Genomic DNA, 11,954 nt, shown 5'->3' with positions numbered 1-11,954 from the left:
TTTATTTTTGTATGATACTTACAAATAAACGCAATTAAGCTTCAAATCACAGATTAATGGCATACTATCCAAGAGACTAAACTATACATTCATGAATACAAAAATGAAAGTAATTTGTTACTAACATAATGCATACAGCCACATTATAAATTCCTAAGTGGTTTTTTTTTAAATAAAACCTATAAAATCAATTTGTTTTCTAAATAAACTAGACATCTTCCTCCTTAGACACAAATTGTGTTGATCCTTTAATTTGTTTTTTCATATTGTGGTAATGACAAACACCAGTTACATCTCTATTTGAATTAGACAAATTTGAGGGGAATACTCAGAGCCACTTAAATGCTTCATAAGGAGGACTATAAGCCAATATAAATTGCAATTATTATGATGATGATCAATATTTATGTTGCCTCTGCCAGTCGCCTGAGCACATTCTGTGGCATTCTGAATGAGAGGGTTTATTTATAGGAAATAATGGCCTGTCTTCAACAGGCCACTGAGTGAATCACAGTTGTAACATGATGACACTAATGCACGCTGAGGCATGATTGGTTTCCACATCAGTGATGACAGAGTTGTAGATGCCCCCATTTCAACAGAGGCAGAGGGAACTAGTTATTTTTATTTATTACATGGAGTTTGCTATTGCAACCTTTCTATGCAAAAGCTTTTTTTTTCCAGGTGAACAGGGTAAGAAGATAATTGAGAACTTGGCAGGTGATGTCTGTGTTGCTGTTGCTATTGCTACTGCTACTGTTATCTCATTTCTAATCAACTAGGCAAGATGATGTTTGAGGAGTTCATTTTTTAAAAAGAAATTGTTTAAAATATATTTCATCTTGTTTGTTAAAAAGTCAGTTGTGATATGTATTTTAAAAATTGCTTGAGGTGTGTGCTATGGCATAGCAGGCAAAGCTGATGCCTATGGGGTCGGCATCCCATATGGGCACTGGTTCGAGTCCCAGCCACCACACTTCTGAGCCAGCACCCTGCTAATCACCTGGGAAAGCACCAGAAGATGGTCCACGTGCTTGGGCACCTACACCCTGTGGGAGACCCGGATGAGGCCCAACTCCAGCCATTGTGGCCAAATGGGGAGTGAACCAGCAGATGGAAGAACTCTCTCTCTCTCTCTCTGTCTCTCCCTCCCCATGTCTCTTTCTGCAACTCTGCCTTTGAATTAAATAAATAGCTCTTTTAAAAATTGCTCATGTTAGACCTAAGACTGTGAGGGCAGAAAAGCTGGGAATCCCAAGATTGCACTATCTCAGTGCAGGGATGGGGCAGAAGATGGTAAAGATGAGAAAAGCAAGGGCTCACTCGAAGCTGAAATGGATAAAATTGGGCTTTAGAACCCCGGCCAAACCAATCACAAAAGATTTGCTTGTTGAAGTTGTGGAGTTAAAAAGTCTGAAAGGAAAAAGCATGGTTTATCTCAGACTCTCATTTACACTTATTTCTGAACATCTATCTTCATGCAAGTTGGTGGAAACACAGGATGTTGCAACCCTAGTCTACAGACATGAAGGTGGTGGAGGAAGACATGAGATTCAGCATCAGAAAGTACAGGTATGACAACCGGCAGCAGTTTATAGAATTATATGTTAGATGAAATGACTCTGCTTCTTACTGATGGAGAACTGCTATTTCTTCATTATTACAAAGTGTAGCTTGTTAAGACATTGTGACAGCTCAGGTTATAGATTTACACACCCCCGTCTCAGGGCCATGCCTCACCCTAGAGAGTTATGCGACATCTCAGTACCTGATCTTGTTCCATAGAAAGAGGGGACTCACACCATCTTGCTCAGGGAGCTGTTACTGGTGTTGCAAAGGATTAAACAAGGTAATAGATGTAAATTTCTGAGTAGTCTACCTACCAGAGGATAAATACTGAATAATTTAGGAATTCATTTTTATTCTAACTCTACAAATGTCTATCACTTTAGGAGCTACTTACATAGCTCATTTTCTTTTCTCAAGTTATGACACTGATTCAATAGATACTGTGAAGTAGCTGGACAGATTAGAATATTAGGGAGATGAATATAGCCCCCATATCTGCAAAATCGGCCAGTGCAAGTGATGTCCATATTTTAAAATGAAGTAAAATAGAATGCAAATGTATGATATGTCTTAGTATTAAAGAATTCTTATTCATTATAGAAGATCTTTGTGTTATTCTATTTTGTTTTGCTCAACAGTGCATGGGGCATTTTCCCACTTTCTTAGTAATTTTCTGAACATAACATCTGTAGTGTTGCATATCCTGGCTATTTCATTTTCTTCCATCATTGTTTAATTTCCTTTAAGCATCTGAATTACACTTTGAACACCATTCATATGCATGAATTTCAAAATTATTTTTTGCTAAAACAAGCTTGGTTTTAATCCATTTTCTAGGAACATTTTGAAGTGCCCTCATACGTACACACACACAAACACACACAAACACACACATATGATATCTTTAAGATCACAAAAATGCATATTATGAAGAAATGTTTTGGAACTAAAATATATTCATCACTAACTTGTTACAACATATTTGAATAGGATCCAGTATGAGGCACTAAGAAGGATGAGACAACTGTTTGCAGGGCATACCTATAGAGCAACATAACTTCTGCTAAAACTGACTCCAGAACAAATAACAGATTTTATGGTGATGCTTCGGTGGAAGAATAGTGAAATCATTAGTGCTCTGTGGAGCAATGCCTCAAAGAAATCAGCAGTTTGTAAATGGATAGCTGCTCTTTTTTAAAGATTTATTTATTTATTTAAAAGTCAGAGTTACACAGAGAGAAAAGGAGAGGCAGAGAGAGAGAGGGAGAGAGGTCTTCCATCCGCTGGTTCACTCCCCAACTGGCCACAAGGGTCGGAGCCACGCTGATCTGAAGCCAGGAGCCAGGAGCCAGGAGCTTCTTCCAAGTCTCCCGTGTGGGTCCTGGGGCCCAAGGACTTGGGCCATCTTCTACTGCTTTCCCAAGCCACAGCAGAGAGCTGGATCAGAAGTGGAGCTGCTGGGGCTTGAACCAGCACCCATATGGGATTCCTGCAATACAGATGGCGGCTTTCCCTGCTATACTGCTGGCCTGCGGTATAGTAGATGTTAAAAACGAAGCCAGAACATCCATTTGCAAGAAAAAAAATAATCTTGGTATCAGTATTATGGCATAGCAGATTAAACCACTGCCTGTGATGCCAGCAACGACATAGGTGCCAGTTTGAGTTTCATCTGCTCCACTTCCAATTCAGTACCTTGCTAATGCTTCTGGGACACCAGTTCTTGGTCCATTGATCCCTCTTGGGAGCCCCAGATGAAGCTCCTGGCTCCTGGCTTTGGCCTGACCAAGCCTCTGCTGTTGTGGTCATTTGTGGAGTGAAAAACTAGAGTGGAACGTTCTTTCTGCTTAGTGCGTGCTAAAACTCTTACATCTCAATTTGCAGAACAGAGCAGAGCTTTCAATGGAAATTTGAAACAAATGGGATCAAGATCTTGCAGCATTTCTTTGAATAATTGTACAAGGAGATGAGCATGGCTTTGCCAGTGTCAATCTGAAGAAAAAGTACAATCAAACCAAAAGCTACCCAGAGGTGGAAGTAGCCTCGTCAAAGCAGAAGTGGGCCAGTTAAGAACAAAGATAACGACAACGGAGTGTGAAATTCTCAAGCATCTATCTTTTGATTTTAATGATAGACCAAGGAACAAGAACGTCTTTGTATTAGGTGTTTGTTCTGAGAAAGTTAGGCAAAATATTAGCAGAAAAAATCAGCCATGAAAGCTTCACCAGAGTCCCTCTCAACCATAATAGCTCATCGTCAAATATGGGCAGTTTTTTTTTTTTTTTTAAGATTTATTTATTTTACCTGAAAGTCAGAGTTACACCGAGAGAAGAGAGGCAGAGAGAGAGAGAGAGGTCTTCCATCCAATGGTTCACTCCCCAATTGGCCACAACGGCCGGAGCTATGCCGATCAGAAGCCAGGAGCCAGGCGCTTCTCCCTGGTCTCCCACGTGGGTGCAGGGGCCCAAGCACTTGGGCCATCTTCTACTGCTTACCCAGGCCACAGCAGAAAGCTGGACAGGAAGTGGAGCAGCTGGGTCAGGAACTGGCCCTCATATGGAATGCCAGCGCTTGAGGCCTGGGTGTTAACCAACTGCGCCACAGTGCCGGCCCCAACATGGGCAGTTTTGTGAGCGTTTGGATGGTAGATCATTTGCTTACAGTCCCTATTTTGCTCCTTCTGAGCTCTTTTTCTTCCTAATCTTAAAAATATCTTCAAGAAACACCCATTTTTTACATAAATAATACAAAAAGAACTACATTGACATGGTTAAATTCCTCAGTTCTTTGGGGATGTGCTAAATATCTGGTATTGTTTACAAAAATATCTTGACATTAAAGAATTTCTGTAAGAAATAAAGGTTATATTTCTATTTTTATATTTCACACAAAGCCTTTGAAATATATATGTGCATATGTATACATACATACATATATATATATATATATAAAACCATACATAAACACAGATGTTTGTGTGTTAAGGATTAAATCTTGGAAGGAATGTGTATTGGTTTAAATATATAAAAAATGTGAATACCATTAATTTGGCAAAATGTTAGGAAACTACTAATTTCGCTTTTCCACTGACCTCAAACAGTGTGATTTTGAGGTTCAGGCATAAATTCCCAGGGTTTACTGCAGTCTAAAGATACAGATTGAAGGGAGAACAGGTGGAATTGATATTTGTAAACAATCTTACCCTTTCCCTTACTGTTAGATACATGTTAGCTCCTTTTGTGCCCATATTCAAGTCTTTGTGCTCTGTGAGTGTATTTACTGAGGCTGTGCTAGTGTATTTCAGCAGAGCTTCTAGAAGTATTTATCATAGTCACGATTAATTCCCAATATCACCTATAAGTATCTACTTGGGGTCCCAATGAAGGTGTCTCTGGGAAAACTCAGACATTTGGAACTCATTGCCCCTCTTCTGGCTCCATTGGCACCCTGTTTTACCCCTGCCATTTAAACATTCTACAGTTGTTCTCAGATTTGGGTTTACACACCAGAAGTTAAGTTTTGAAGTGATGGAGACTGTATCTTTCTGGCTCATTGTTATATTTTCAAAATTTATTCTGAACTAGACTCTCAAATATATATTGAATGCAAGAAAGAACAAATGAATATTTGGATGGATAAATGAATTAGGTAATATTTAAACCCCTTTTGTATTGAACACACAGAACTATAGTGTTAATAATTTGAAAGTCACCTTGCCAGTTAAGTGTTGATGGTCAAATGAGTATAATGAGCTTCTAATTACTTCTTCTTGGAAAAAAACAAGTAATATGATTTATAGTAGCAGTTCAACTGTAAGAAAAAAGTTCTTTTCTGTGAAAAAATATATTAGATCTAGTGTGTTATACCTTGTAAAACTATCTGCCTCCTATTTCCAGAAAACTTCTTACAAAAATATTAAATTGCTCTGCGTTGTTAGCTTAAACTTGGACTTCTAGAAATATTGGAGTTTGTACTTTAGATAAATCTCTACAATTACATTGTTAATTATCAAAGAAAAGTCTATGTAAGTCCTGTATATGTTTTATTTCTACATTCTTTGGACTCATTTATTTTGATAATTAAAGAAAGAAAATATGATATTGCCATGGAGAATCAGAAATTATAATTTTCTATGTTTTTGTGCAAATTGGAATTAAGAGTTTATTTTTATTTTGATGAAAACATTTTTGAAATCCATGCAAATTTGTTTTTATAACATGCATTTCCATGAACTTTTGTGTATCTTTACATTTTCAAATAAAGAGAACAGAATATAGTTCATAAATACAATTATTAAAATATATTGATACTTCCTTTTTAATGCAGTTTTGACTTTTATTTTAAAATATTTAAAATAATGCAGAATGTACAAAGAAGAGCTCAATGAGAACAGACAGATTCAACAACTTTTCCGTATTTGCTTGTTTTGTAAACACTGTGTATATTCATATACATACTATTTGAAAGCAGGGTAGATACACATATAACACATAACGTAAACTCATGATAATTGTCACAAAATGGGGAACAGGAGCAACTCAGTGAAGACAACATTTAAAAAATCCATATACCCAGATAATGTCACTTGAAAAAAATACACACACACTCATAAACAAAAATGCATTTTCACAAATGAGAGAAATGTGATATTTACCTTTCTGTGTCTGCCTTATTTCACTTCACAAAATGAGCTCCATTTCCACCCATGTTGTTGCCAATGTCAGTATCTCATTTTTCTTTTTTATGACTGAATAATATTCCATTTTGGTGGTCACCTGGGTTGATTCCAATTCTTTGTGCTTTAAATGTTGCTGCAATAAACATGGGAGTGCCAGAACCCCATAAGCTGACTTAATTTCTTTCGGAGATAGTCACACATGTGGGATAATTAAGTCATATACTAGGTCTACTGTCAGGCTTTTGAAGAATCTCCCTACTGCTTCCATAATGGCTGTACTAATTTCCATTCCTACGAAAGTGTACTGAGGCTCCTATTTCTCCACAACTTTGCCAGCTTTGGTTATCTGTTGACTTTCTTTTTTTAACTTTTATTTAATAAATATAAATTTCCAAAGTACAGTTTATGGATTACAGTGGCTTTTCCCCCCATAACTTCCCTCCCACCCGCAACCCTCCCATCTCCCGCTCCCTCTCCCCTTCCATTCATATCAAAATTCATTTTCAATTATCTTTATATACAGAAGATCAATTTAGTATAAATTAAGTGAAGATTTCAACAGTTTGTACCCACACCCAAACACAAAGTGTAAAATACTGTTTGAGTACAAATGTACAATGTGAATTTTCTATGTTTTTAACAATTACTTTCTATATTTGAATTTTATTTTCTCCTGAGAACTACTGGATATATAAAGCCCAGCTGAAGTCATCAAATAAAGGCCACATCCAGTCTGTCCCTTGACTCCTTAAAATCACAAGAGAGAACTTCTTCTAAACTCAATGAGTAAGAGATTTTGTTAAAAGAAATCTATTCACTGATTGAGAGTTGAAAAATGTGGATGCTTTTGAGGAAAATGTGGCAAACTGATAAAGTTCTAAGCAGAAGATAATTATAAAGATAATCAGAAAAAAAAATAGAATGCTATATTTAGTGAAACAATGAGTGGAAGGGCACACTGTATAGTTATAGCAACAGATTGGACATGAATCACACTTCCCAGCAGGGGAGAATTATGGGAAAATTCCCAAGTTCAGGTAGAATAAGGAATGTGCCAGGGGATTCCAATTCAATCCCATCAAGGTGGCATGTATCAATGCCATCTTACTTGTTAAAGTGATCAGTTTAAGTTCATAATTGATCAAAAAGATGCCTCGGCTCACTAGGCTAATGCTTTGCCTGCGGCGCCGTCACCCTGGGTTCTAGTCCTGGTTGGGGCACCAGGTTTCTGTCGGTTGCTCCTCTTCCAGTCCAGCTCTCTGCTATGGCCCGGAAGTGCAGTGGAGGATGGCCCAGGTCCTTGGGCCCTGCACCCACATGGGAGACCAGGAAAAGTACCTGGCTCTTGGCTTTGGATCAGCATGGTGCGCTGGCCGAAGCGCGCTGGCACTGGTTGCAGTGCGCCGGCCGCAGCTGCCATTGAGGGGTGAGCCAACAGAAAAAGGAAGACCCTTCTCTCTGTCTCTCTCTCTTACTGTCTACTCTGCCTGTCCAAAAAAAATAATAATAATAATAATAAGATTAAGTGTCAAAGGGATTAAATAAATAAGACCAGTGTCTGCAAATAATAATTGATGGAATTAAAAAGGAGATAATGATCCTACATGGGAAGCAGGATACACAGCAGACTCATAGAATGACAAATGCCATAAACAGCACTCTGGCCTCAGAATCAGCTCTTAAGGCATTCTTATCCAGCTAAAAAGCCCATGAGAGTTTCGCAGGCATGGAAAGCCAAGATACTGTGGCGAAAAAAAAAATTACCTAAATGAAAGATCTCTGTGAGTGAGATCCCAGCAGAAAGAACGGGCCATCGAAGAAGGAGGTACCTTTCTCTGAAGGGAGGAGAGAAGTTCCACTTTAAATATGGCCTTTTCTAAACAAGATTGGAGTTGGTGAACTCAAGAGGCTTCCATAGCCTTGACAGCTCATGACAAGAGCCTTGGATGATTACTGATGTCATAAATAAGGATGTCAATTGTTAAATCAACAACGGGAGTCACTGTGCACCTTCTCCCCATGTAGGACCTCTGTCTTTCATGTGTTATACTATGTGAATTAACGGTAAAACTACTACTCAAACAGTACTCTATACTTTGTGTGTCTGTGTGGGTGCAGTCTGTTGAAATCTTCACTTAGTGTGTACTAAGTTGATCTTCTGTATATAAAGATAATTGAAAATGAATCTTGATGAAGAATGGGATGGGAGAGGGAGTGGGAGATGGGATGGTTGCGGGTGGGAGAGAGATTATGGGGGAAAAGCCGCTGTAATTCAAAAGTTGTACTTTGGAAATTTATGTTTATTAAATAAAAGTTGAAAAAATAAATAAAGTGGGCTTTGTGTTAATTGATTTTGTTCAACATATAGCAAATGTAAGTGTTCTAAGCAGGTTTAAAGTAGGGGAGGTTAATCTACGATGTTGGACATACTAAACGCATTTTTTAACTGATGATGTTTTCAATTTATGATTAGTTTACCAATAAGGTGGTAGAATCGGCTACTTCTCTCCCAATTGTATCTCCACTCTGGGCTGATCTTCCCTAAGGAATGAGAGATACAGTTTTTCACCTTTATCATGAGAGGTAGAATATTGTCAGCATCTTCTCATCATAGGAAAATTATAAATCAGAAAACGTTCAGTGGACTCCCTGTTTTTATTTTTTTAAAGATTTATTTATTTATTTGAAAATCAGAGTTACTCAGAAAGAGAGAGAGGTCTTCCATCTGATGGTTCACTCCCTAATTGGCCACAACAGCTGAAGCTGAGACAATCTGAAGCCAGGAGCCAGGAGCTTCTTCCAGGTCTTCCATGCCGGTGCAGGGGCCCAAGGACTTGGGCCATCTTCTACTGCTTCCTCAGGCCAAAGCAGAGAGCTGGATCAGAAGTGGAGCAGCTGGGTCTCGAACTGGCACCCATATTTGATGCCGGCACTTCAGGCCAGGGCGTTAACCCACTGCACCACACCACCAGCCCCTCCGTGTTTTCTTAACTAGGCTTCACTCAAGATTTGCACTTAGAGGAATGTATAAATATTTTGTTGATTAGAAATCTCTCTCTGGTGTGATAATGAATCTGACAATAAAATATATTATTGGAAATATTTTCAGCTGAATTTTCTGAACTATAGGAGGCAAAATCTTTACTCTAATCATTCTCAATAGGCACCTGTTTCTATCCTTACTACTTGATTATGCATGTTGATCTCAAGGTAATTTTAATTGCTTTATGATGAACTCTCAAAATTTTAGTTCATATATGGAAAATGAAAAAAAAAATTGAAACTACATATTAGCTGAGAAACTACCTTGGCTTTAACATTTGAGATAGAATGGGAACTGGTTCCCCTTTCTAGGAGATACACCATTCACATTAAACGAAATGAGATCAGCTAAAAGTATTTCAGTGGGAACCCATAAGACTATCAGATTCAAATACTTGTTTTACTTTAAAATAAGAATTGACCTCCAAAATTAACTCCCTACTTTATTAACTACAAAGGTACTTCAAAAAGCGCATGGAAAATGGAATTGAAAGATGTGTTTATTTTGGTGGAAACAAACTTTGAAATCTATATCCAATTTTTTCATATTACACATTTTTGGCTAACATTGTGGTATAACAAGTTAAGCAACCGTATTATACCTTTTCATGACATTTCCAAAGGACTAGCATACATATTCTGTGACAAGGGAATGTATTATATAGCAAGGGATTCATTTTATGATACCCACCAATATTCAAAATGAACACAAGTTTAATATGGAAAACTCATAAGCAGCTAGCAGAAAGAATAGCACAAACAAAACCCCACAGCTAGTTCATTAATAAGGAACAGACTCCTGGATTTAATATAGACTTCATGTGGACAAACAAGAATACACTGTGGACCATCTTTCAAGTAATATAACAGAATGAAGACATTTTAAGATGATTCCCACACTGAGAGTTTATCATCAAAATGTCTTTACAAAAATTGCCTTTAATGAAAATACTTTAACAGAAATAAAAAGTCTCCCAAGGCAGTTGGAAGGAAATAAACAAAATGATGAGCAACTATGTTAGAATTGTGCATTAAACTCAACAAAATGCACCTGAATAATAGTGTCCAATTGATTGGACTCCTCCAAAATGAGAAAATTTTGAGGACTAGTTGCAAATGTTATTTAAATTGAGAGATGATGATCTTAAGTGCTGCAATGTGCTTGTAATTTTTTTATGGTGGGAGTGGTGGGGTTGGATGTTTGGCATTAGATTCATTGTGGGCAATAAAATCTATAGCCTAAGATATGTAGTCAGTTTTTTAGATTAACTACTAAAAGATTAGAATAGTTTATTTTTTATATCAGTTGATGTACAGGTAGGAAAATGGTTCAAACCAGGAAAGAGATAAACAACAACAATAATAATCATGTAAAAGAACACATGAGTGGGGATGGTGGTGAATGAGTCAGGGAGAGAGATAGAGAGAGTTAAGCCGCTGCTTGCGACACTTGCATCTCTTATTGGAATACTGGGCTTGCATCTTGGCTCTGCTCCTGATTCTGGCTTCCCATTGCTAATGCAGATCTTGCCTAGGAGGCAGCAGATGATGGCTCAAGTATTTGTTTTTGTTTTTGTTTTGACAGGTAGAGTTATAGACAGTGGGAGAGAGGGAGAAAGGTCTTCTGTCAGTTGATTCACCCACCAAATGGCAGCTACGGCAGTGGTGCTGCACCGATCCAAAGCCAGGAGCCAGGTGCTTCCTCCTGGTCTCCTTCACTTCCTGGCTCTTGCCTTCAGGCAGGTCCAGCCCTGACTCTTCCAGGCATTTGGGGAGTCAACAGTGAATGGGAGATTTCTGTGTACTTTCCAAATAAATCAAATAACAAAATGTAGGAAAAGATTAATTGAAACACTTTTAAAAAAGCAGAATGGTAGAGAAGCATAAAGACAACTAATTAAAACAAATTGAATTATTTGAATAATCATATATATATAATATTCATTTCAAGACAGATTGAATTTTAAAATATTGCTATAATAATTTATACATATTTATAGTATAGATACATTTAAACCTAAGTATGATTGAAAACAAGGTTAATATATGTATATAGATAAAAACATATGCAAAATTTCAATTAAAGTCTAGTGAACTCTATTTATAATCAGAAAAGGCTTTAAGACAAATAATTTTTATAGTAGAAAGAATATCATATAATGACAGAATATTTCACATACCAGAAAATAGATATACTTAAATGTAACTTTAAAATATATAGAACACTATCTTGTAACACTATAGAGATCTACTTAAATATTTGCCACCATAGATAGAGATTTCAAAAATATTCCCTCATTTATTCACAGGGTTATATATGTAAAATTGAAGAAGATATAGAAAACTGAACAACAGTATTAACGGCCTCATTATATCCTTATTTTTGCTACGTGTTATTTCTTAGCAACTTTGTTAATATATGATTTACCTACCATGAAATTTGACTGTTTAGCAAGGAGTATTCATAATATAAATTTTCAAGTACATGGACAATGTGATACAGTGTGCACAGGCCATAAACTAGATACCTGTCTGTCACTCAGTTGCTTATATATGGAATGTAAAATAAAGTGTATTGTCAGGAACAGCCCTGTGTATGAATGATGTTCTAATTATCAATCTGCTGGCAGGTGTGCAAGTAGATTTACATGTATTATAGAAAATA

Source organism: Oryctolagus cuniculus, chromosome 5, assembly GCF_964237555.1.
Source record: "Oryctolagus cuniculus chromosome 5, mOryCun1.1, whole genome shotgun sequence".
Taxonomy (NCBI): domain Eukaryota; kingdom Metazoa; phylum Chordata; class Mammalia; order Lagomorpha; family Leporidae; genus Oryctolagus; species Oryctolagus cuniculus.
Note: the sequence above shows the minus strand (reverse complement) of the source record.